The sequence below is a fragment of the Chrysemys picta genome, chromosome 3 (assembly GCF_011386835.1).
Source record: "Chrysemys picta bellii isolate R12L10 chromosome 3, ASM1138683v2, whole genome shotgun sequence".
NCBI classification, from domain to species: domain Eukaryota; kingdom Metazoa; phylum Chordata; order Testudines; family Emydidae; genus Chrysemys; species Chrysemys picta.
Window position 1 is genome coordinate 126,329,460 of NC_088793.1, and position 25,774 is coordinate 126,355,233.

Here is a 25,774-nt window from a genome sequence, read left to right on the forward strand (position 1 = left end):
CACCTTTCTCTGCAGCGAGGGGCAAGGGTCACTTGCTGGAGGATTCTCTGCACCTTGAAGTCTTTAAACCATGATTTAAGGACTTCAATGACTCAGACATAGGTTTGATACAGGAGTGGGTGGGTGAGATTCTGTGGCCTGCATTGTGCAGGAGGTCAGACTAGATGATCATAATGGTCCCTTAAATCTGACCTTAAAGTCTATGATTCTATGATTAATTCCATGGGGCAGGGTAATCACAGCCCCTCCAGGAATTAAGAACAGTGGGAATGATTAGGCAAATTCACTCAGGATGTAACACCTCCAGAGAAGTACCATGGGGGAGGCTTACATATAATAGCTCAAACTGAATTCTTCAGAGACCAACAGACAAAGAAAGGACTTTTAAATAGCCTGAATTTAAACTGACTCAGGGCCTCCTTTCTGATCTTGCAAATGGACAAAACATTCTATCCGGGGGAGGGCAATCCTTTCTAGGAACAATTAGAAGGACTTTGACCCCATAAGACTGAGGGGTGACCTCTGGGAAGCTTTTAGCGTGCATCTCAGAAATTGTATTGTTTTTTGTTTTTTCTGTAATGCTTTTACCTTAAGAATAAATGTGATTGCTTATAAAGGGCTGTATGGTCATTTATAACTGCTGGCAATTATGCTGTTCATAAGTCTTCAGAGAGAAAGTGATGCACAGACACTGGCCTGGTTAGGCAGTCTGGCTTGATGTGGGTATCACAGTATAGGCAGGGAACTGTGCAGCCTGAAAAAGCCCTGGTCAGGAGGGAGAAAAACATGGGTCTCTACTCAACAGAGGTGATGGCTGAGGAGCTGGGAACCTAGAGTGGGTGCAGGTGCAGTTGCCCCGAACTGTGACACTGGCTTCCCTTTAGTGTTTTCTTATTAAGAACCACCCGTGGAGCCTGATAAACCACTCACTGAAATCAATGGAAAGACTCCCATTGACTTCAGTGAGCAATGGATCACGTCCTTGATATGCTTGTGTCCATGGCTTGCAGCAAGTAGACTGCTATGCTGACAAATGCCTGTGATACAATAAACGTTGTTGGAGCAGCATTAAGGCTCTGTAGGATGAGTGGTGGGGCAGTGTCAGAAGCATATGTCTAGAGACTCTTCAAGCACTTCTGGAGGGAACAGTCTGTGAACCAGCTAGAAAAGACTGTCAGAGCAGCATGAGGAAAACCACAAAGCAGCAGCCAGTTCCCAGTTAAACCACTTTCATTAACCTTCACAGTCGCTGTTTGGTAAAAGAGAAGTGTTTACTGGATTCTCTAAAGCCAGTGAGCCAGAGCATTTGTTTGTGGCTATTTTAAGAAGAAATTTTGTTATGAATTATGTAGATTTGCATATAAACATAGCTTCTGACATGTGTACTGAAGTAGCCAAAATATCTATGTGCCATTATTCAGCATTAAGTGGATGGATATGAGAACAGCAGCAGTTCAAAATGTTGGCAGGCTATGTCTGTACAGTATAGGAAGTCATTCATAAATTCAACACAAGTAACTTTGTGGGAGTGATCTCCAAGAGATCACAAGTCTGTAACATTTTTCTTGTGCAGAGATCACAAGTCTGTAACATTTTTCTTGTTTGTCCATTCTTTTGCAATGCCACTTCTTATAAACCAAGGCCTTCAATAGGAATTCTGCCCACATATTAGATGAAAGAGGGTGTGGGCCAACCCATGTGGGCATGAGACACTTTCTTCCAGTCACTAGCATTGTTTACACTTAATACAAGCATGATTCTCTCCGCCCTTCAGATTTAAAGTGGTCATATTTCCCAGCAAGCAAAATCATGATGTGATTTCACTAGATTAGTCAAAAATTTCTCTAGCAATAGTTCTGATAATTTCCAGAATGTTTGAACACTGAGGGTTTGAAACCAGAACCTGCAGAGCTAAAATATGAGCCTCAAAAGCACTTAGTAGTAGGCTCACTAATCTCTTATATGAACCAGTCACTAGAGAGGAAAATGGCTCCATGTTTTCCAAGCAGGGGTTACATGTGCACAGATTCAAATCACATGGGACAAAACTGATCAAAGCCCTCTACATTTTAAATAAAAGGGCAAGGGATTCAATTACTCTGTACTTGATGGGCACATGATGAAATGGACAAGCTGCAAAAGAATTATTGTGGAAGCTGGGGTCTAATGTACTTCACTCCCTGTGGCTAGATATCACATATAATCTTGCTGGAGAAGTTTTGCTTTGGTTTAGGGATAATGTGACTGATATATGGTGGTTTCCAGTTTGTGATATAACTATTTTATATGGTTATGTTAACCTAAAGTGGTTTGGATTTTAGCTCTTTCTCCCTCTGTTTAAAAGCATGTATAATTTAAGCATAAGTGGAACAGAGAATATCTTCTATGGAACTTGAAGGAGAAAAAACCCACAGCATTAACTGAAAAGAGGATTTGAAAGGGAACTGCTCAGTATCCATGCAGACTCACCAGCTGAGTGTCTCCTCATTTGCATACAGAAGCCTAAGTCCATGTGTTCTGTAAATGCCAGAGGCAGCTGGCGGGTGGAAGGAGATCACCAATCCTGGGTCTCAAAGCTCAACTCAGGCTGCTTTAAACAATTCCTATGTGGCTATGCTCAAAGGGACTGCTCTACCAACTGGGGCTCACTGGAGGGCAGTATCCTCAGGCCACACCCTCAGAATGTCCCTCTGCAGTAGGTGCTTGGAATTGGAAAGGAGTAGACTAGATACCAGCTCTGTGCCACCCAAGAATGCCCCCACGCCAGGAGAATCCCCATTTGGGAAGAACCACTGGCTTTCCTGCCCCTTTGCACTGCTGTTGGAGCAGCACAAAGGACCTGGAGTGGAGCTCAGGACTGACCTCAGAGGGTATGAAATACTCTGTGTTTGGGATTGAAATCAATGGGACTTAAGCATGTATTTAAAGTTAAACACATATTTAAGTGTTCTGCTGAATCAGGGCCTTGATCCTGAGCTTTAACTATTTTTATTTTCAATTCTTTTCCATTTTTTAAAAGTTCAAATTTTAGGTACAGCATTCCTGTGGTGATTGACTTTTATTAAGATAAGTTTTTTGGCAGTACACATATATCCTAAGACCAGGAGAAACAGATTTCAACTTGGGGCAATGGGTTGCAATCGAAAAACTTCATTTAATTTATGGTTTAAAAATGGGCAAAGACATCGGATTTAAGTGTTTAAATAGGAGCGGAGCTTTCTGAAAATCTGATCTAAGAGCCGGTGTGTCAGAGATGACATTCCTAATGGGTTAGAAATACTGTGATTTGTAGCTTTCTCCCAGTTCCTTCTTGTAAATGTGAGTCATTATTGTCTCCTCTTGGAATGTCACCCAAGAAAGTCCAATGTGGAGTTACTTGTATTCAATAGGTGGCAGTCAATATGTGAACTGGTTTCTGGCTGTAAAATTGACTTTAACAATTTAGAGACCACTGAAACTCTGTAGATCTTTGGGGGAGGAAGTAAAGAAAAATCAAACTGCGGTATACTGTATATTTGCTGCAGACCTGAGAACAAAGAAAACAACCTTGTGGGACAGAAATAATTCATTACTGCTAACTTCCATTTGTTTCAAAGTGTTTTGTAAACGTATTTGTCAATGCTCTTAAAAAATCCTATGTGGACTAACTCATGCTTCTCTGCACCAGAGGAGCAAAAAGGAAAACACGCTGGGTCAGATTCTGCTACTCTTGCTCATGTAGGGTAGCATTCAAGTCAATGTGACTATTTATGAAGGAAGGTGGTTCGCAGCATAAATAAATATATCAGATTGGGGGCATTTGTACTCTTTAATTTTGTGCAATACTTAGATTGCACAGGGATTGGTGCATTATAAAAATGTAAGATTAAATAGATAGGGGCATGGGATTATTTAGAATGGAATGAATTATAATGTTCATGTATCTGAGGGAGTGATAGCACTTGGTTTGAGCCAAGTGATAGTGAACATTATGGAAGCTTCTTCCATACAGCTCTTCTAAGGGTACGTCTATACCCAGCCGCTAGTTCGGCGGCTGGCAATCGAACTTCTGGGTTCGACTTATCGCGTCTTGTCTGGACGCGATAAGTCGAACCCGGAAGTGCTCACCGTCGACTGCGGTACTCCAGCTCGGCGAGAGGAGTACCGCGGAGTCGACGGGGGAGCTGCCTGCCGCGTGTGGACCGAGGTAAGTTTGAACTAAGGTACTTCGAACTTCAGCTACGTTATTCACGTAGCTGAACTTGCGTACCTTAGTTCGATTTGGGGGTTTAGTGTAGACCAAGCCTAACAAAACTCAATCCAAACCCAGGAGACCCTATTATTGTGATTTTTTCCCCTGGGCATACACTAGCAAGGTTTCCAATCATGGAATGGCTGTGTGACATGGAGAGGCTTGTAAAGTTACAATTTATATAGACTTCTCTGTCACAATATGACATTTTACAAAGCTAGAGATGTCATCGTGGAGAGATTAGGGCTTGTTTTCCGAAATCCAGCTTGAAAATGTTGAAAAGTAATTGAGTGACTATGTTTTAGAGATGAACATATATTAAAACCCATGTTATGACCCCAAATCTTGATCTGGACCTCAGATCTGAGTTCATAGCTTGTACTTATTTAATGGGCTGAATCTAAACGCTGGATCTGAATATCCAATTCTTTGACAAATTCTGGATTCAGATCCAGATGTAGAATTAGTATCTAGGGTTTGATTCAGGCCCATTTCTACTATTGTTTCCCCAAGAAGCCTTTCCATTACAAAAAGTTGGAGCCAGGGTAATTTTCCAGTGGATCACTTTAATGTATTTACAGGAAGGTCCAACATAAAGGGATTTTAGGAACACAAAATGCCATGTAGCACACTAGCCTTCTTTTTTTTTTTTTTTTTTTTTTTTTTTTTTTAAGTTCTAAGTCTTTTTCTCTATCCTCACAGATTCCTTCCTTCAGAAAAGATCTAGATATTTCTTGAACTCCTTTAGGCTCTTTGCTTCAATCATGTCCCTGGTAATTTACTCCATATATTATCCTTTGTGAGAAGTGGCCCTTCCCTACTTATTCTGAAAGCCAAATTCTCGACTAAGTTCCATCAGTTTTACACAGGTGATTCTTGAGGAGTCACACCAGCATAATACTGACGTAATACTGTGGATAATCTGGCCCTGGATTTTTACTTCTTTTTAATCCCCCTCATCAGAACATCTTTTTCATAAACTTTGAGTGAAGAGCTGATAAACATAGAAACTGAACATAACAAATAGCAGGGTTAGTCAACTTGTCAGCAAGGTATGGAAGCAAACTCGAACCTGGAAATCTGCTCATTCAGCATCTGGGTCAGTTTAAGTAAAAACTAGGCAAGACGAATTATCAAAGGGATCTCTGGCCCATATGACCTTGTCCTTTTCTCTAAAAACTTTCTGTGAAAATCTATTTAGTGTCATGAAGCATATAAAATGTAAAAACTGCCTTCCCAAGACTCAGAAGTCTTAGATTTAGAAGTGCATCAGAAGAGGACTAAGGAAAATGAAAGCCAGATGTTACTTCAGGAGCTACAAAAACAGTATGATCATCCATATGGTTTCATGAAACTTCAAAAGATGGCTCAAGGTAACAGGTGGTTACTGTGTCTCAGTGTTCCATATTTGGAGCTAAAATAAACACTTCCTACGCTTATCCTTTAATACAGGAACTCCATTTATAAAATGGACCATATAAATCCAGTGATCTGATTGGTCACTGACTAAGCTATTGAGAGGTCAGCAGGAAGGTTTGGAATTCATTTACTCAGTCACACAAAATATCACTTTGCCCAGTTTCAAAAAACAGATTTTAGTGGTGAGGAATGAGCTGTCAGATGAAAGCACAAAACAGAGAATAACAGTTTTGGAAATTTTAAAAATCTTTTTCTGTCTCTTCAGGAGCAGGATATAGATGGGAAGCGGAAAATTGTATGTCAGGAAGATAAAGGTGAAAATGCGTGTGGAACAATTTCTTTTTTGGTAAATGACTCGTAACAGTTTTAAAACTCCCCATTGCTGGAAAGGAGAGTTGACAGCCCACTGGAAGGACCTGGCTTCATAGTTATCAGAGAGGGAGATTTGGAATACTTAGGTTCCCGAGAACAACAGGCTCAGATCCTGACAGAGTGATATAACATGCTTCTGAGACACACACAAGTGCTGGCAAGACAGAATGAGTTTATTTCTTGGCTCTAGTCACCTGACCTGGGTCAGGGATTCAACGGTTAATGCCTGTCAGATGATAGAAGTCAATACTAGAACAAGTGGGAAGAATGAGAAAATGTATTGTAAAAAAAAATCATCCCTTTTTTCATCAAAAAATCAAAATTCAGATTTTTTCAGTGAGCTCTGGTCAGTACCACACATCTTACTGTGTCCAGGGTTTTTAGGTGAACCCTTAAAACCTGTCAGCCCTTTATTGACATGAAAGATCCCAAGATACTTTTGACAAAAGTATCGGGGTTCTACTGATCGCCATATTTGGGGTCAGGAAGGAATTTTCCTCCAGAGTAGATTGGCAGAGGCCCTGGAGGTTTTTCGCCTTCCTCCACAGCATGGGGCAGGGGTCGCTAGCTGGAGGATTCTCTGCGACTTGAAGTCTTTAAATCACAGAATTTGGGGACTTCAACAGCAGAGTCAAGGGAAAGGGGTTGGGTCAGCTTTTGTGGCCTGCATCATGCAGGGGGTCAGACTAGATGATCATAATGGTCCCTTCTGACTTGAAAGTCTATGAGTCTAAGAGCAGGCATTTACTTCATGACTTTGACCAAAGAATCATCCATTCCTCCCCACAAATCCACAGTTGACTGTCTGCTGGTTTCCCACCCAGAGGTGGCTCCATTTCAGAGGAGCTATAAGTAGATACATTACATGAAAGGTGCTCTGTATCGGTGCAATATTATTACTCCAAGTTTCCTGGGCATAACTCAGGTCTGGGAAAAAAGGGCTCTTGTGCTAGAGAAATGGGACCGTTATTCAGAACTGTTGTTCTACCTCCTCTAATAATGTGCAGAAATTACCTGGGTAGCATCAGTTTGTCAGTGAGGCAGGCAGGAAATCGTTTATTTATGACAAGAATAGTTCCCATGCAACCCCATCAGCTAAAAGCAGATTGTATTGGGTGTGCGTCTGGCCAGAATTTGAATCTGACTGTTTAATGGGAAAGTCACCATGGAACAATGAAAATACATTTTTTTAAAACTGTAAGACAAGGCAACAGACTTCTCCAACACCACCTACTTGCCTAATTGCTCACAGTGCTCATGGAGATTATGCATTACATCACCTCTGCCAATCCTTGGTAACTCACAAAGTACTTTAGCAATGCTTTAGAAATTGAAACACAAGAGAAAAATCATCCATATATTTTTTTCCTTGACCTAAATCTCCCATCCAGCAGACGTTTCAGGCTAGTTTGCAGGGAACTGGAATACAAGTTATCTCCTCACTGCACAAGTAAATGCATTCAGGCACTCCAGGTCACGCATTGCGTTATGTAGTGTAATACATCTCTGGTGCTTGAGACTCCAATGCACACCCTGTCATGGGTTGTTATTAATTACCTATAGCACACACAAGCACCAAGGGAAACTGGGACACTGTGCAAGGCAGTGTCTGGTAGATCCAATGAGATAGTACTCTGATTAAATGAGATGAAGGTCACTGAACACAGCAGGCTGCATTCTCTACTTGATGCATGCTCCTAACTCCCATTAATAGTAATCGAGGGGAAGCTGTATTGCTGGCCGGACTAAGCGAGTCTTAACTGATAAGGCAAGTTTGTTGTTGTGAGTGGGAAAGTTCAGGATTATTTTTCTATACAGGCCAGATCCCCCCAGGTGTCAATTAGTACAGTTTCAGTGAAGTCAATGGGGCAAGGCTGATTGACACCAGCTGAGGATCAGGCCCTTACTATATAAATATGTACTCCAATTTTCCTGTCTGATTTACACCTCCTAGAAGCCAAATTAAGTCAGTGGGATTGCATGCGTTGTAAATCCAAAGGGTTACTGTTTTTTCCAGAGCATTTCCCCTTTCCATTAATTGCAGTCATAGCCAATCCAGAATTACTCCTAGCGTATGTGTGTTAGTTAAAGATAAAGGAGACTTAACTGCACATGGTAGAGCTGCCCAGAAGATTAAACTCTCCTGTAAGGTTGTGTGAGGGAGGGAGTAATTTATGTATGTGTAGATTGTGGTATGTAACCACGGGTCTGCATTGCATGCACCGGGGAGCTGCCCTGCCCCGCCCCGCCCCGCCCCAGGGAAGCTCTGGGAGGGGTAGTGTCTGAGAAAATGTGCGAGCAACAACATTTCTTGGGATGGTGCCGCCTGCTTCCTGCAATGTACCTCTGCAGGTCTGTGAGGAAGGAGAAAGGAGGACCAATGTTTCCTCTGCCCCTTCTTTGGGATGGACTCTAGGGCATAGAGCGAGGTTGACTAAAATAGGTTGAACAAGTTGAATCTGAATCTGAAGGAAGGATTGAAACTGTGCAGTTCCCCTCATGCCTAACCCCAGTCTGTTCATGTGCCCAATTGCCCTGCTTAATAGGGTTTCAACCTGTGGTGCCATCAGTGGAACCCACAATCTTTTGACATATGCATTATTTTCTAGCCTGTATTATTATTTCTTATGGGCGTTATGGTAACGGTTAGATGCCCTAGCCAAGATCAAGGCCCTATTGAGATAGACTCTGAACAAACACATTGTAAGAGACATTATTTGCCCTGAAGAATTTACAATCTAAATAGACAAGACAGACAAAGGATAGGAGAAAAGAAATATTATCCCCATTTTATTCATGGCAAACTGAGGCAAAAAGAGATTGTGATTTGCCCACTCTCACAATGGAATATGTTAGGAAAAGTCAGTAGGCTCTACATACTTAATGTATCATGCTGGTGCATGTGCAAGGTGGAAACCTCTCACAACTCATGTCCTTTCATGATCTGATTGACTAAATGCAGTTCACTGGGGAAGTGACATTACCTACAATGCTTTAAAGACTCCCAGAGTTTAAAAGGCACTATATATAATCCAATGCTGTTCTTGTTTACGTACTCTGTGCCTAGTCATGCACAATCTTCACCAGATAGTGTGTGGACCGTGTTCTTGACTTTCATATGGCTGGATACTTAGAAATCTTAAGCAGATAACTTCTTATCTCCAGCTTTGTTTACCTACTTGAAATTTAGTCTCCAGCTAAAAGGTAGTTAACTGGTTGGTTGGTTGGTTGGTTGTTTTTTCCATAAAGAAGCTTAGCTAGTTTGTGTTTATCTCACACCTGAAGGCTTTACATTTTCTGGTAGACTTATTTTCTTCTCACACAGAAATGGGTTTGAGCTGCCCATGTAAAAACATATTCTTTATAATGAACTATCATGCCTTGGGTGCAAATAAAAATCAAACCATTTGGGTTTAATAGATGTTTAGTGAAGAGATGTGCGTGGTATATATATATATAGGCTGAGCATATGCATATGCATCCGAAGAAGTGGGCTGTAGTCCACGAAAGCTTATGCTCTAATAAATTTGTTAGTCTCTAAGGTGCCACAAGTACTCCTGTTCTTTTTGCGGATACAGACTAACACGGCTGCTACTCTGAAACCTGTCTTCAAGCATTTAGGCTGCTTTGTCCCACCTTCACGAAAACACAGACAGTGTTCAATACAATCCAAAGTATTCAAAAATCATGAGATTGGTTTAATAAATAATAATATTGACACCTAGCTTTTGTATAGCATTTTTCATTCGTAGATCTCAAAGCACTTCACAATCTTTAATATATTTCTTGTCACAACACCTCTGTGATGTAGGGAATTGCTCTTATCCCCATTTTATTGATGGGGAACTGAAGCACAGAGAAACTAAGAGACATGCCCAAGGTCACACTAGAAGTCTGTGGCAGAGCAGGCAGATTTTTTTAACATTAATAATTGCTGGGGTTTATTTGCCTTCCAGTTTTTTGAAACTTTGTGGTTCACTTTTTCTTCACAATTATGAGGGCTAGAAACTTTGTTTTTTACAATGAAAGCTGAGTTTCTCACATAGTCATGTGACTCCAAGAACTGGGACCTTAAGAAAAACACCAAATATCATGGAGTTAGAAAAAAAGACACCCCCTAGCATTGTTTGGCTGCTTTTTGCAGCTTAAAAAATAAACACACTTTTCACCCCAAAACCCAAACCAAAACAGAAAAACAACCCTGTGGTGATATGAAAGAAACACGTGTGTACTATACCGGCCTTTCCTTGTAATGCTCTGTTTCAAAAGCCTTATTATTCAAGAGCTGCTAGACCAGCCTGACACTTCCAAACTACTTGTCTCTCTAAGGGTAGCAGTGTGGGAAGCCTCCCTGTTCCAGACATCATGTTCCAGTTAACAAGAGTCAATCTCCCCTCCTGCCCATATCTAAACAATTGAGGAAGTTGAACACAAAGTTATGTGGTCAATTAGTCAAACACAACATTTCAAAGGACCTCTTGACCTCTCAAAACTGGGCAGGAAAGTGGAGGGATGAAGCAGAACAAGTAATAAGAGACCTCTACAGGTTTTAATGCCTTGCTCCTTCAGCTAAGTTCTGCTCTCACTTGCACCAATGATGGTTTATTCCAGAAAGTACCCTCACAACTCTGGCAGTAAGATATTAAGTGAACTCAACCAGTGAAACACGAATTAACATATAAGGACAACTTCCCTGAAACTCCACTCTTTGGCTGAGGGCAGCACACTGTTCTCTCGCAACTTCTGAAAACGGCTGGCCTTACAAATTAACCTTTGCATTGGTCTCATACTCCACACTTTGCAGCAGGAGTTTAAAGCTGCTAACAGGAACTGCCCCTTGAGAACAAGGACAGTTGGTGAAGACAGTAACAGTCATCATTTTTCTCCAGGTGGCTTGTGTATTCTTTTTTATTTCTATTACATTTTCCTCTGGAAATTGCATTAGTCTGTTTTCCTGTGTCTATTCTGAACCTTTCTTAATTATATTTTATCAGTGTCTCCAGTTAAGTGTCCACAGTTATCTGAACGCAGAACCCCAGTGTAGCATTCCTCATTTTCATTTACTGTCAACAGATGCATCTCACTCATGCATAACTTTGCTTTTGGAAAGTGACTCCGCACTTACTACATGTTTCCCAATGTATTTCATTTCTCTCTCCCAGCTGTATCCATTATTTCTCCACTTACAGTAAATATGAAATGTTTTTATTCTTTAATGCCTAGCCCAGTTTGGGCTTTTGCCTTAAACCTGATTACTTTTATGTATGTAATATGTATATTCATCAGCATTTGATTCACTTACTTGAGCTGGTATCTGCAACAGTTCACTGGCCAGGCTTACAACTCAGAGTCTGGGGCTCACACGCCCAGGTTAGACTGTTTTTTTTATTATAGGTCAGATTATTAACAGGAAAGTTGTACATGTATTGTATTTTATATTAGAGGAAATTGGGAAAAGGTCTGCACTCCAGTAACAATCAGAATGCTGATCTGGATTCTACTCCAGAATATATCAACATCAGAGCCAGTTTGGGGATCCTTCAGTAAGACTACTCAGAATTTTTGTCCACTATAGCCCGAAAGCCTTCACTGCCCCAGTACAGCAGAACGAGTCAGTTATTCTAATGGGTAACCACTCAGCAACTATCCCAAATAACCCGCTTACTCCTCTTGGTGACAGAGATGAATTACTTTGGCAGTTTTATGGGGTGACATCTGTTTCCCCAGATGTCCATGGTGGTGGAGGGAAGCCAAGTGCTGACTCATTTGCTTTATGACGCTGCCGCTCAAAGTAAAATCTAACACATTTTTTATGTTGGGTTTAACGAAAACGTCAATCAACAAAGCACCTACAAGCAATAAAAGGTTTTTGCAATGGAAACGCACCCTACCCTTTAAAAGACAATTCCCCACTATGATTGTTCATAGCATCTGAAAACAATTTATTGACCTGACCACCAGATGTCATTGCAGTATCAGTTTGAGAGGAGTTAGCTGACATTCTTGGACATTTCTGAAATAATCATAATAAAAAAAGAATCCAAGGAATAAAGGGAAGCCCATCTGTGTTTTACAACCAGAGTGGCACAGCAAAACAATGCCAACTGTGTTTATTGGCTCTGAAGCAAGTTGCAAATTATTTTTGCTGGTCTCTTTCCAGTGTAAATCTGAGACCCAAGGCAGGCTAAGCAGTCAGAGCCAGGAAGCATCACTAATGCAGCCACGAAATCCAAGCAACTAAAATTAGACGGGTGAGTGACAGAAAGGCTTTGGTAGGGTACACCAAGGGGATATGAATTGCTGACCTCTTCAGAAAGCAAATTTCACTAAATGTACTTGGTTTGGTTTTACTTAGTTAATCTGATGCTAGGAAAGAAGCAGCCTTGTCAGCCTTTGAGACTTAAAGTCCTCAGTTTCAATGGTGGATTAACCACACTGCTCCCATTAGTGTGCTCCAAACCTCAGCTTGAGGCATCTCTAATAGGGTGACCAGATGTCCCATTTTTATAGGGACAGTCCTGTTTTTTGGGACTTTTTCTTATATAGGCGCCTATTACCCCCCACCCCTGTCCTGATTTTTCACACTTGCTGTCTGGTCACCCTAACCTCTAAGAATGCGTGGAGCTGGTTGGATCGCCAAGTGTCAGAGGAACTGGGGACAAAGTATTCCCAGCTGAGAGGATCTAGCTTCAGAATGAATTTCCAAGAAGGTTAGACAAATGCAGAGTGTAACTACCTCCAGGAAATACTGCACAATCTTCCTTATTTGACAAAGCTTTTCTACCATAACCAGAATGCTATGCAGCATGTCTGCCCTTGGGAGCAACATGCCCAGTCTTTGTTGTCCATTACTCCACTGTTATATAATTAGTAACACCCCTTTCGAATCATCAATTGATTTGAGTACCATCAAAATTCACAGGGCATCCAGTACACAAATCAAACTCAGAAGCCAATTACATTGATATTCTCTTCCTGAAGGATTTTACTTTGCAGACAATTTATTCATATATCCCCATGAATAAAAACAGGAGGCCTGATTCTCTAGTCTTGCACCTTGTGTTGTTATTTACCCCTTTCCAAAGTGGGGTAAAATGCTACCATTCTGCTCTGACAGCATTTTATACCCACTTTGCACCAGTGCAGGGGAGAAACAGGCTCAATAAATGCAGATACCAGTTGCCACTCCAAACACACTACTAGTAGTAAATCTTTATATTATTGTAGCACCAAAGGACACAGCATCCTTTACGCCACTAACTCCTGTGGTAGATTGTAGCAAGGGGCATGCACTCTGTGTTGGAGACTTCTCCATGCAGGTAAGTAGATTTTATGGTTACTTGAAAAAAAGTCTTACAATGATTTCTTAGCATGCATTGGGCTCTGCAGTGGATTCTCTGGAGGGAGTAGCTTTGTTAATTTGTCTGTCTGGGAGTGCAGAGGAAACGTCCCTACAACAGTACACATATCTCACTGCATTTGGGCCAGATAGGTAAACCCTCAGGGCCCGATTCTCCTCTCTTACTAGTGAATATAAGGAGGAGTCTGGCCCTAATCCAATGCCCTTTGAAGTCAATTGGAGTCTTTTCACTGACTTCAATGGACTCTGGATAAGGCTTTGACAAGCATTTTTTTTAATACCCCCTTTCCCTCCCTCCTCCCAGCCAATACAAAATTGCTTAGGAGAAGTCAAGGTTATACTGTCCATTTGGAACTGCGGAGGGGACGTCTACATTAGCTAAATTGGAGTTTGGCCTAGACCAGGGGTCAGCAACCTTTCAGAAGTGCTGTGCCGAGTCTTCATTTATTCACTCTAATTTAAGATTTCGTTTTTAGAAGGTCTCTTTCTATAAGTCTATAATATATAACTAAACTGTTGTTGTATGTACAGTAAATAAGGTTTTTAAAATGTTTAAGAAGCTTCATTTAAAATTAAATTAAAATGCAGAGCCCCCCGGACCGGTGGCCAGGATCCGGGCAGTGTGAGTGCCATTGAAAATCAGCTTGCGTGCCGCATTTGGTTGCCTACCCCTGGCCTAGACTTTAAAATACCCTTCTTAACTGTCTGGTCCTTGATTTTTGCCTATCATCTCAAAGATACCACTTTCTGTAGCCTAATAACCTCTAGCTCTATGCTGGGCCAGTGACTCAGAAGGAAGAGTGCCACCCACTGACCCACCAGCATTATCAATAAAGTGGAGATGGGCCCAAATAAAATAATCCAGTTCTAAATATACAGTACCCGAACTTTGGGAAAGTTTACCTCAGAATCCCCTGCTTGGCTTCTACCTCTAATAAGCGGAATGAACTGGATCTGAACTGGATCTGAACTCAGGAGAAGTTTGGATCTAAATCCAGGTCTGAACTTTGAGGTTTGGAAACCTCTCTGAAATAAAGTAACTTTATTTAAATAGCACCCGAGGCTTATATGTGCAGCTATTCAGAGAAAAGGAGTATGGTGGGGCTGGAGGAGGAGGGTGATCTAATTTTTAAGCAGCTGAAAAAATAAGATTAGCTGTCTCTGTTGTTGATTCTTCTGTTACCCTAGCACTGCCTTAAACATTATAAAGTACAATGAATCAGACCCTTCCCCATATTTATTGTTCTTGTCTCTGCTCTGATCACTAATGGTCAGCACTGTTCCTTTGGTCTGAGCAGTGATGCATGGAGATACAGTGGCCAGCACTGAGGTCTGCCACTCTGTTGGAAAACATCCAGGCTTTCTGGACCTGCAGTTACTCAATAAACTGTCGCTTTGCTGTTCCTAATGTTTTGCTGCCCTGGGCAACTACCTGTTCTGCTTATGTTGCAGAGCCAATCTTCCATGGAAACGCTACCAGCCCACCCACAACTGCAGCTGCATTAGACCATCCACTGTTGCAACATGAATCACAGGAATACGGATTAAGAATCTGCTTTGAGTTTAGACCATCATCTGTAAATTTATGGTCAGCAAAGCTGAGGAGGGAGGCAAAGGTCAGCCGCCTTCATTTCTCTCTCCTTCCTGAGCGCCAAACTGGCCCTCATGCAAGTAAGAGCATCTGTGGGGCTGCTCTAAATTATGCCAACTGCAATGGTCCCCTAGTGGTGGCTCAGGATGACTGGAGTGCATCACACACTGGCTCCACCTTCTTCCCCACACCACAATATATCTGAACTGTGGATGTCTGTGGATGCTTTAAATTCCCTCTATGCTGCTAGAGTGGTGCAAAGTGGATTTAGTCAGGATTGAAGTGCTATGTGTTTGAACTGAATTGTCTCTCTGAGAATGTGTAAGCTTCTGGAAGCAGGGACCAGATTTTCCCCTATGTTCTGTAAAGTCTTGAACACAATAATGATGATAAAAATGCAATTATACTTCATGACCTGGCTTTACAAATGGCATTGTGAGTTAGCATGGCTAGTGGCTCAATAACAATTTTGCTCTGTCTACAAGTAAAAAGATGGCCTTTTTCTAACTGCCAGCCCCACAAACTCCACCTCGGATCTAAAAGTCCAGCTGGAGTCTTTCTTGCTCTGACGCCACTAGTAGCTAAGTTCCTGTTGCAGAATCCTTAACAATTCTGTTAATTATGAAGAAGCTGATAAATATTACAAGCATTGTAAGGTGCATGAGCCAGAAAAATCCAGTTCAGTCTCTCTCCATTGGGCTCTGCAAAGCTATCAGGATTGGAATAAAATATATTATTGTCAGAAAAGTTGGTGTACACACAGTCTGCTGAGTAAGGAAGTGTTGTTTCTAACATACAGCTTCTGGGCCAGATTTTGATTTTTGTTACATAAAGGGAAATCTGGAATAACTCCTTTGGGTTATTTGAGTTTTACACTAGCCTAAGTGAGGGAGCAGAATCATGCATTTTAACCATAATTGCCCTTTATTAATAACAATACTAAATGCTGCACAAATTAACATAGTGACAGATTGAGAGTCCGATGTGCTTCTGTATAGAATTCTGGGAGGGGTGTGTCATCTGAACTATCATACAGAAGACTGAAAGGCATAAGGGATGATATGTATGAACCATACCTGCAGTGTGATAGGAGTCATTGCTATAGGGGACTGACAGCCATGGTCAAGAGCAACAATAGAAGCTGAATGGAGACTTGGCCCGTTGCTTGTGCACGTATCTCACAACCTTTTAAGGCTACAGTGTGAGACTTAAATGAATCAACATGATGGACACTAGCAAAAGAGGAGATGGAAAACATGGTGCAGAGAAACAGTTGTGTCTAATGTAAAAAGACTTCTCCCAGAGGACCAGATTCTGATACCCTTTACTCACCTTGAGTGGCATCTTCCTCCACAAGAGGTAGCCACCTAAGTCGATGGGAAGTAAGGTGCTATGTATTGTATGTGTATCAGAAGCAGGCGCACGCAGATAGGAACTGAAGCGCACTGTACATTTCTGTGCGGTATTTCATGTGTGCACAGGATATACAATACATCTGGAATAACTTGTTTCTCAGCCTGTTATCTCCTTGTGGGTGAGAAGTTTGCTGTTTTCTAAAGCCAGTTGACTTCATTCAAAATGTCTTCTGACTCTGTCTCTTTAATTTTATTTCCCCCTGTTTTTTAAAGGCGATCTTTTCTCTTGAAGCAGAGAATTTGCCGGGAGTATAGATGAGTCACAGATACTGTATTTCCTCTTCTCCAGAGCACGTTGCCATTCATGCCAATTACAGCTGCCTGTGATCAGCCGTACATTCCAAAATATCCGAGGGGGGAGGATATGCCAAATCAGCCTGAAAGGTAAATGACTGCAAACAAGAGAGAGAGAGACTCAGCCAGAAACAGCGAGACAGAGCTTTAGCAGGACAGCTAGATGCAGGCACTTATTGCACAGCATTTGATGGTGCTGTCTCAGCTGATAATGTTCACATACTCAGAGGCATTCTGGCATACCTCTCAACACCCAGTCGGGTGTACTGCAGGCAGCACTAAACACAAATATCAGAAACAGGAAGGGCAAATGTCCAGAAAGCTCTATTAGTTTTATGAGTATAGAACTCCCTTCATATAGGGCTGTTCTTTGAGACAAGCATTGTGTAAGGGTAATAAGGTGTATTCATAATGGATTCTGAGGAACAGCTGTCAAGGTTGTGGTAGGGCTTCAAATCAGTGTGACTCAACAGATATCCCATATCTTGGAACTCACCTTAAGGATTGCAGCTGTGTACATTTTAAATCTTTATTTTAATTTTTGGAGAGTTTACTTAAAAAAAAATCAAACCACTCCCACAGCTTGCTTTGTGTCCCAAATTCCTGCATGTGTGCAGTGACAGCAGATAGGGTGCATACCTGAGTTTGCTTACATGTAAGATACTGTGATTTCAATGGGACTGCTCAAGGAGTAAGGTGCTACTCGGTATGCATGAGGGTATCAGAATCCAGCCCATGGGGAGTTTTTTAGTTGTGTGGGTTTTTTTAATTTAATGCTGCAGCAAAGGTGGGTTTAAAATATGTCTATTGCTGGAGTCCTTAAGGGACAGAGTTTTAGGACCAGATTTTCCTAACCTGAGCTCTCTTTTTGTGTCCAAAGTAAAGTATGTAGATGCAAGTAACTGCAGGTGTGAAATGTGAGGCCCAATGAACAGCCAACTGAAAATCAGGCATGCATATAGGATAATTGACAAGATATGGTAAGTCTGATTGTATCACTTTCAGTGTATCTGAGAGCTTTATGTAGGGGCCCGTCTTGTAACAGAGAGCACCTCTGCAGTGATTAGTAATTCCTCTGAATAGGCAGCTGGCGCCCCAGCAACAGTCTGTGTTTGACCTTCATCCATAACCAGAAGGAGATGCTTGTTACGGCCTCACTGTACTGCACTAGTTATTCCAGCAAATCCACTGGCACTTCAGCCCAAAGTAGGCTCTGTACCTGTTATCTGGAAGGAGGATAGCAACTAATTTTATGGTTTGACTCCCTCACCAAAATAACCTATCATAGTTCAGAGAGGTAGCTAGGCATTGGAAATTTGTACACACTCCCTGGCTTCTGCTTTCCCCCCACACTCAGTATAGCCAGAATACCCAAGATAGACCTACCAGTAAACAAAATTCTACCTTGTACCCTATGGGACCCTCTCCTCTGGGGCTATGTGGGGCTTGAGGGGAAGAGGTGGGAGAAAAGAGGAAGGAACCACAATCCACAGAATTCCCCTCTCCATCCCCCTGGATATCACCACCTGAACTAGGGCTGTCGGAAGGAGTTTTACTAAATCTCCATGCCTGAGCATACTTTGGAAGGGTGATGAGGGGGGAAAAGGTTGCTTTGGCCTTTGTTTGGCTTTTTGTGCAGGTGCAGGTGCAGCATCCCACTGGATTCCAATCCTCCATGTCTCCCTTCCATGAGATCTCCTGGTTCTTAGAGAAGGTACCACCCAAGCCATCCCCAGGAGGGCAAGTTTTGAAGGTAACCCTCAGATTCATAATCGCTGTGTATCCTCCATTTGTGGGAGGGAACAACTTGGTTTCATGTGACCACCAATGCTATGGGTACAGCAAGCTGCACGTTATCCAGCCAGCATGTTACTCAGAGGCCTTGCTAGGTGCTAACATATATTGGCCCTCAAAAATTAAAATTGTCCGATGGTATTTTGCGGACTGCCAACCAAACAAATGCTCAGAAGGATGCCTGCAGTTTCCAAAGGGTTGACTCCCAGGCCTGGTCCACACTAACCCCCCACTTCGGACTAAGGTACGCAAATTCAGCTACGTTAATAACGTAGCTGAATTCGAAGTACCTTAGTCCGAACTTACCGCGGGTCCAGACGCGGCAGGGAGGCTCCCCCGTCGATGCCGCGTACTCCTCTCGCCGAGCTGGAGTACCGGCGTCGACGGCGAGCACTTCCGGGATCAATCCGGGATCGATTTATCGCGTCTAGACCAGACGCGATAAATCGATCCCAGAACATCGATTGCCTGCCGCCGGACCCGGAGGTAAGTGTAGACGTACCCCAAGAGTGCCATTTGAAGACAAGACTAATGAAATCTAAATGGGGAGAGGACGGTTTGAAATCTCTAAACTGTGGCTGGAGAGCCCCAAATAACACTGCATGCTCACAGGTCACAGGTCACAGCCTGAGAGATCAGTTATTGTCAATTACTCCTTTGTTCAGCAAGAGACTTAATTTCAGACTTGACTCCATCAGCCAGAGCCATGGGACTGTTTCTGACAGTATAAATGGCAGAGTTATCAGAAAAAGTGCCCTGTAGCTGCGCAGAACTTCATTCCCTGGGCTCTCCTCTCCCCTTCAGAAGAGTTCTCACTGTGTAGCCTTTTTATGGACCCTTTTCTTTTAAAGGTCTTTATGGAGCTATGGTTGGCTTATGCCAGCTGAGGATCTGGCCCTTAGAGTTAATTCTTTGGGCCAAGTGCTTGAAGCCATACTTGGAAAATGGGTTAAACCTGCTGTAAAATAACCTAGTGGATGTAAAAATCTTTACTGAGTCCCAGGAGGGGAGGGGAGCCTTATCTAAAGAACAGCTAAGTTCAAAGGAAAGAGAGTGAGTTAGAAACTAGCATGTGGGTTTGAAAAAAAAAGCTAGACAGGCTATGAATACAAGCGAATCCTTAGCTACTAGTACAAAGGTAATACTCAGGGACAAGTGCTGGCCTTCAAGGGTATTTGATTTGTTAACTCTCAGTTCTTTAACTCACCCACAAGAATGAGGCCGTCCAAGTTTTCAGGACATCTGCTATAACCTTGTACTGTACGTCTATGGCTAATGGCTGACACATCTGACTTCTCACAGCCTTAGAGCAACAGTGTAGCGCTAACGGCAGCAGGCTGTTACAAATCCAACTCCCCAGTCAGCTTGAGTGTCAGTCAAGGATTTCACAGGAAAATGAGTAACTTGGAAGCCGACACCACTCATGGCTTCTGTTTTTCATTTTGGGTCAAAAGCTTCTTTAAACCCTCCGTGTATCTCAGAGCCAGCCCCAGCCATCTGGATACCTTATGGAAACCTCCCATTAACCTTCCACCACACTCAAAATGGACTGAAAAGGACAGTGCCAATGCTCTGTACAGGGAAAATCATTGTAAAGCAATTGTATGATATGTTGAAATCCTACATTGATCAACTGTGTGGAATGGAAACATTCTAATTTGTGCAAAACTCCCTGCAAATCCACCATACACAATTTAATGTCTCTCTCTCTTTAAATCATGAATCATAGGCTGACATTTTCAAGCTTGGGTGTTAGGAACCTAAACAAAAGTGGCCTGGTTTATTTTCACAGTTGCTGAGCAGCCACAAACGCCCACTGACGCCTCTGAAAATCAGGTGACTTATTTACATTAGGTGCTCAATTATGGATGTACATGTCTGGCTTAAGGTATGTGCATTGGCCGCAATACTGTTTCCCATTATTATGCCATTCTCCAAAGCTTTACTGCTTGGCAAACTCATCCATTACATATTGTTACTGAAAAATCAACATTGCAACTACTTTCTACACAGTTGCTACAGGTGTTCACACTAGTGAACTATGTCTTTTATTATTAATTACAGCATCCACAGTGTGCTAAATGCAGACAGACATGGAAAGTGACAGTCCAAAAGCCTATGTTCTATGAAGAAAGAAATGGGGTTAGGTCTGGAAACAGATAAAACATACAGACATTTTATATAGGATTACGATTATATAGGATTTATATAGTGTTCCTCTATCTAGTCATTATTAGTTGGCTAGTTTCTTGTAAACATACCATCAGAAGTAAGTCTCTCAGAGACAGCTCAGGAAGGATATCTATGCCTAGGAAGCAGTGTGAAAGACAACATGGAGATGATGATGGCAGAAGTGAACAAACTGGATATCAGACATTTGTTGGGCTGGAGGTGGGGTGGAAATGAGATAAGTAAAGTAGAGGGGGGGAAAGCTATGCAGGGCTTTGAAGACCAGGACAAGAAGGTTGGTCGAGAAAGAGGGAACCAGCTGAGGGTTTCAGAGAGAGAGATGAAATGGTCAAAACAACAGGCAAGGATGAAGATCTGAGCAGCTGGTTTTTGTATGCACAAGGAGGTCAGTGTGGATGTCAGGGAGTCCAGTGGGGAAGAAGTGATAGTAGTTAAGATGGGAAGTGTTGAGAACCTGAATGAGAGTTTTAGCTGAAGGGGCAGAATAAAGATGGAGTCTTGAAATGGTATAGAAGAAAGACGAGTGAGATTGGGACCCAGAGTGCTCAGACACCAGGGTCATAAATGCCTGAAAAATGCTGGTAGATGAAAGAGTCAGTAGGAGCTTCAGCTACTCGTTATCTCTGCAAATTAGTTGTCTGATTTTCAAAGCTGTGGAGCACCGGCAGCTTCTACTGACTCCCAGGGGACTGTGGGTGCTCAGCACCAGAGGCCAGTTTTAATAAGTGTCTAATTTGGAACTCAACTTTGAACATTTTGGCATTAGTGCCTGATTCTGCTCTCATGCTTTTCACCATGACTCCAAAAGGTCAGTATACCTACTAAGTGCTTCTAAAGCCTTTAGGCACCTAGGAAATGTCTGGAACATCAGCAGGATCCACAACGTTGAATTAGATGCCTCGGCTTCCGATACAATAAATGGGGAGAGATAGGCACCTAAGAATGGGATCCCCAAAAGCCAGCACACTAGGCCCCACCCCTCTCACAGATTTAGGCACCTAACTCTGGGCTGGAGAAAGGCCCCTATCTCTGCTTCTGATCCCCAGTCAGGAACCCCTCTCTGGGAGTCAGGCAGCTTAAGTACCTAAACTGTTTCTTGCAACCATGAGCTAAGTGCCTTTCTCAATCAGGAGAAAACCCTAACCACTGAGCTATGAGATATTCTGATGTGGAGTTTGTGTCGGTGTCAATTGGCAGAGACACAAGGGATGTGTAGGGTTTTACATGCATCCCCTGGGTCAGATATATACATAATAGTTCTCCAAAGGCTGCTATGTGAGGTCTCTACCAAGAGCCATGAGCCAATTGGTCATCATAATCATTGTGAAATGTATGGATGGATAATATTTAAGGAATTATGTATCTAAAGTAAAAATATATGTTCTTAAAATCTGGGATGCCTATGTGCATAATGAGCCAGATACCAGCTGAAAGATTGCAAAATCTACAAGAAAGAAAATCTACAGGAAACGGCAATCTACAGGGGGATGTCCTGTTTATGATAAAAACCAAAGGTATATCAGGAAATACAAAGAAACACAGGGTATCCTTCACCGAGGAGACAAGCTAACAGCGTGTTTGTCTTCTGAAAGGAGGGTCACTGGCTGGAAGGACTTTGGGTGAGCATTTCTCTATGAGACATGAGAGTATCTAGTTTAAGTCTAGGCTCTAGAATGCATGTTAGGATTTCATTTTATATGTAACCATTTGTTTCCAATACCTCAACTTGCTGTCACTGAAATCTCTCTGCTTTGTTAAATAAACTTTTACTTTATTTCACTATAAACACCTCTAAGTGCTGCGTGTTAAGCGGATCCGTGATTTGGGGTGGAACTGGTAAGCTGGAGTGTTCCTTTGGAAGCAGCAAATCTGTGACTACTGTGAGTGTCCAGTGGATCAGGGGCTGGACATTCTAGGGAGATGCTTAGAGGGCTCAAGGGTTGGAGTGTGCCTATGGCTAACTTGTAGAGGGACAGCAGGGCCTGTGTAAGTACAGAGGTGAGTGCATGGGTTGCCTGTGGCCAGTGGAGTTGGGGAGCTGACCCCCAGCAGACACAGTCAAGGCTTCTTCATGCTAAGGGAAGGTGGCAGGTGCCTCACAGCCACAGGTACCCCTGGGAATCATCACAGGTCTCCCTTACTCTCACCTGTTGAAGGCATTCTACTCTGGATAAATAATTAGAGTCATTAGAGCAGGGAGACTGGACCCTGGGTCAGGATGTACAGTGATTCTCTCTCTCTCTCTCTCTGGCCCAGTGACTATGTAAGTATTTACATAGTGAAATAGCCTCAACTTTAGAGATTGAGAGAGAGCCCCAAATCAGAATATCCCATAGCCCCGTGGTTAAGGCACCCTGATGGGAGACCCCTGTTCAAATCCTTTCTCCCCTCAGACAGCAGGTGGAATTGAACCCACCCACATCTACCCCAGCCTGGGTGAGTGCTCTGACCATGAAGCAAGAAGGTATAAGGGGGGCAGTGGCACCACCACTATCTGGAATGGACAAGAAAGGCACACGAGTACCTAACTCGCTTGGATCATGCTGGGGCTTAGGCATCAGAAAGGTGTCTGGACACCTAGAGGGAGGCACCAATGTGCATGCCTGCAAGCAGAAACATAAGCAGCTGGGGAACTTTTACAGGGGAATTATAAGAGCCAAGTGAGTTTAGGCACTAGGGATTAGGTGACAACCAAGCAGGGGTTTCTTGGATCACAGTGCTACATAAAACTGGGACTTAGGTATCTACATCTGGGCTGAGGCATCTAAATACCTTTCTGGATCTTGGCCAATGTTTTGACTGAAAGGAATCTGTACCCTAATCAAAGGCTGCAGCTAAACTAATGTGAAGGCTTTAAAAGGTAAGGAGCTTTCTGGCACTATCTGTTGGCTAACAGGAGGAATTATTGCTACAGAGAGAGAGCTTCATTTGCATAAGCTTTCTACCCAGAATTCCTCCAATCACAGTCACAGTCACCATAACTATTCACAAACTCAGAACGGGCTGGGTACTGGAACTGAAGTACTTGCAAAGAAAAAGGTTTCTATGATATATTAAGGATTATGATGAAGGTTACATAGTACTGAGGCTTGTGTGTTATGGGAAGGACTGTTGATATTGCAGATTACTGTAGTAGAACTGGCTGAGCTCCAGTTAGGTTCTTCCTAACTAGTTGCTAAATAAAGCTATAGTTACTATAACTGGGTTAGGTATTGGAGCCTGAAGATAGGACCCAGCAGTACTTTCCAAGGAATTGGACAGAGGCCTTTCAGAATGTACCTCAAGACTTTTGGATTATGCTATCTACTGACTCCAAACCGTGAGTTGGGGTTAGCAGATGTAGAAGGGGGAAGTGATGTGGTAAAGGGATGTTTGCCTATTCGATGTTCCTACTGGTGGGTGGGGAACTGGGTTATCAGCCTACTGCAAAAGTTACTATGGGAGAGTATTTTACCTATCCTTCATATATACATATTGTTGCTTTATTTTCCCAAATAAAGTTTTCCTTGTTTCATACACAGACTCAGTACTTGGAAGTGAGGAAGTTTTGCCTAGTAAGAATGCCCAAAGAAGGTATGTAGTGATTCCAGAAATTCTACCTTAGGGCTTGAGCTAGTGGTGTTTGTGAATTTTAGGAGGAACCCATAGCTATTTGATCCCAGTCCCTGCTGCTCCCAACAACACCTGGCAAGAGGAATATGTAACAATTGCTAAGTGATAGTTTCCTGCCAATACTTGAAATTTGGCTTTGTTCACTAAAGAATCCTTTATTTACATAGCATTCAAATTTATTGCTACTATTTTATTTTATTAATTTCTTTGAGTGTGAGAATAAGGTTGGTGCTCATGAAGGGTGCCAGACTGACAGCCCTAGAAACTGAAGAAGTAAAGCAAATAAGCACTGGCAGAGTGAACTTCCCCACATTGCCAGGAAAATTGACCTCAACCTTGAAAAAGAAGAACAATTGTCTGCTCTGGTGATCCTGCTACAGCTATAACAGTCCCTTTGGACCATGGGAAGCTAGCACAATTTAGAAGAGCTTTCAGGTCCCAGTATAAAGGGGTTCACGGGTGCAGCCAAGAGAGAATCTGCTCCATAGTTTGTTTTTCCATAATCCACTCCTCTGTAGAAAAGGCCAAGCTATACAGACTTAAAGAAAATCTTCAGATTAGCAAATCAGCTGTCCCTTTGGCTCAGGCAGTAAAATCAACACTTCATTCCTTCAAATAGCCAGTCATCTAGGTACATCTATTAGTGTGGATTATCTAGGTCTCACTGTATCTCCAGACTGTGTATTATTACAGCTTTTACTCTGATGAAAATACGATGAAGCTGATCACTGTAGCTCACTCCCTTGCACCTCTGCTGCCCCTTTCATTCCCTGGACACTATCTTTAAGCCTTGGTGGTGCATTAGCAGCAGTTTTCTTCAGTGTTTGCAAGTGTGAAGTGGAATCCCAGTGATCCCAGAGCAGTGGATTTAATATTTCTCCAGTGTTAGCAGTGATGGAAGCCCAAGTGAAGACCAGCCACCAGCATTTTAACCATTCTTTCATCTAGGCTACTTTAACAGTGGTTAAAACACCAGCAGCAGTCAGTGCCTTTTCTACACTACTGCTACTGCAGGTGAAGCTGCAATGGTGGGAAGTTTTAGGAAAATAAATCTAGTGAAGACAATGCCAATCGGTCAGTGACTCAGCTGGGGTTTAAACTCAGAGGTCCCAATTCCCCTCTGCTGTTATGCTGGCATAGTTTCAAAGTAACGCCATTTAACTCAATGGGGCTACAGTGCTGCAAACACAGTGCAAGTCAGAGGAGAATCAGGACCAGGACTTCCAAGCTCACAAGCCCTTTGCTCCGGCTCCTTGAGCATTGGCTTCTTACCACTTTTACCACCTTGGATGCCTCGTAACTGCAAGGAGACAAAATGGGGACTGTAGCTTTGTTTGAGATGAGGGAGATGGATTCCAAACAGGGTCATCCCATGTAATAAAGCTAGGCAGATAATAGGGGCATTCATGTCAGCAAATAGTGTCCTCTCAGTGCCAGGTGATTGATGCAATATATTGACCCTTGGACACTCCAGGATTGGCACCTGGATGCTTAGA

At 42.5% G+C, this 25,774-nt stretch overlaps 1 long non-coding RNA gene across 5 annotated transcripts; it reads left to right on the forward strand.

The window, feature by feature from the left end:
* The first annotated feature begins 2,492 nt into the window (after positions 1-2,492).
* Positions 2,493-25,774, forward strand: LOC122173514 (uncharacterized). Of its 5 annotated transcripts, none has more exons than XR_006173998.2 (4): positions 2,493-2,870; positions 14,835-16,772; positions 17,563-18,461; positions 19,691-25,774. It is a non-coding gene; the product is annotated as an uncharacterized LOC122173514 (long non-coding RNA). The 5 variants fall into 5 exon arrangements; XR_010599742.1 differs by having other exon boundaries at positions 17,563-17,662; positions 18,322-25,774; XR_010599741.1 differs by having other exon boundaries at positions 14,835-14,998; positions 16,678-16,772; positions 17,563-25,774.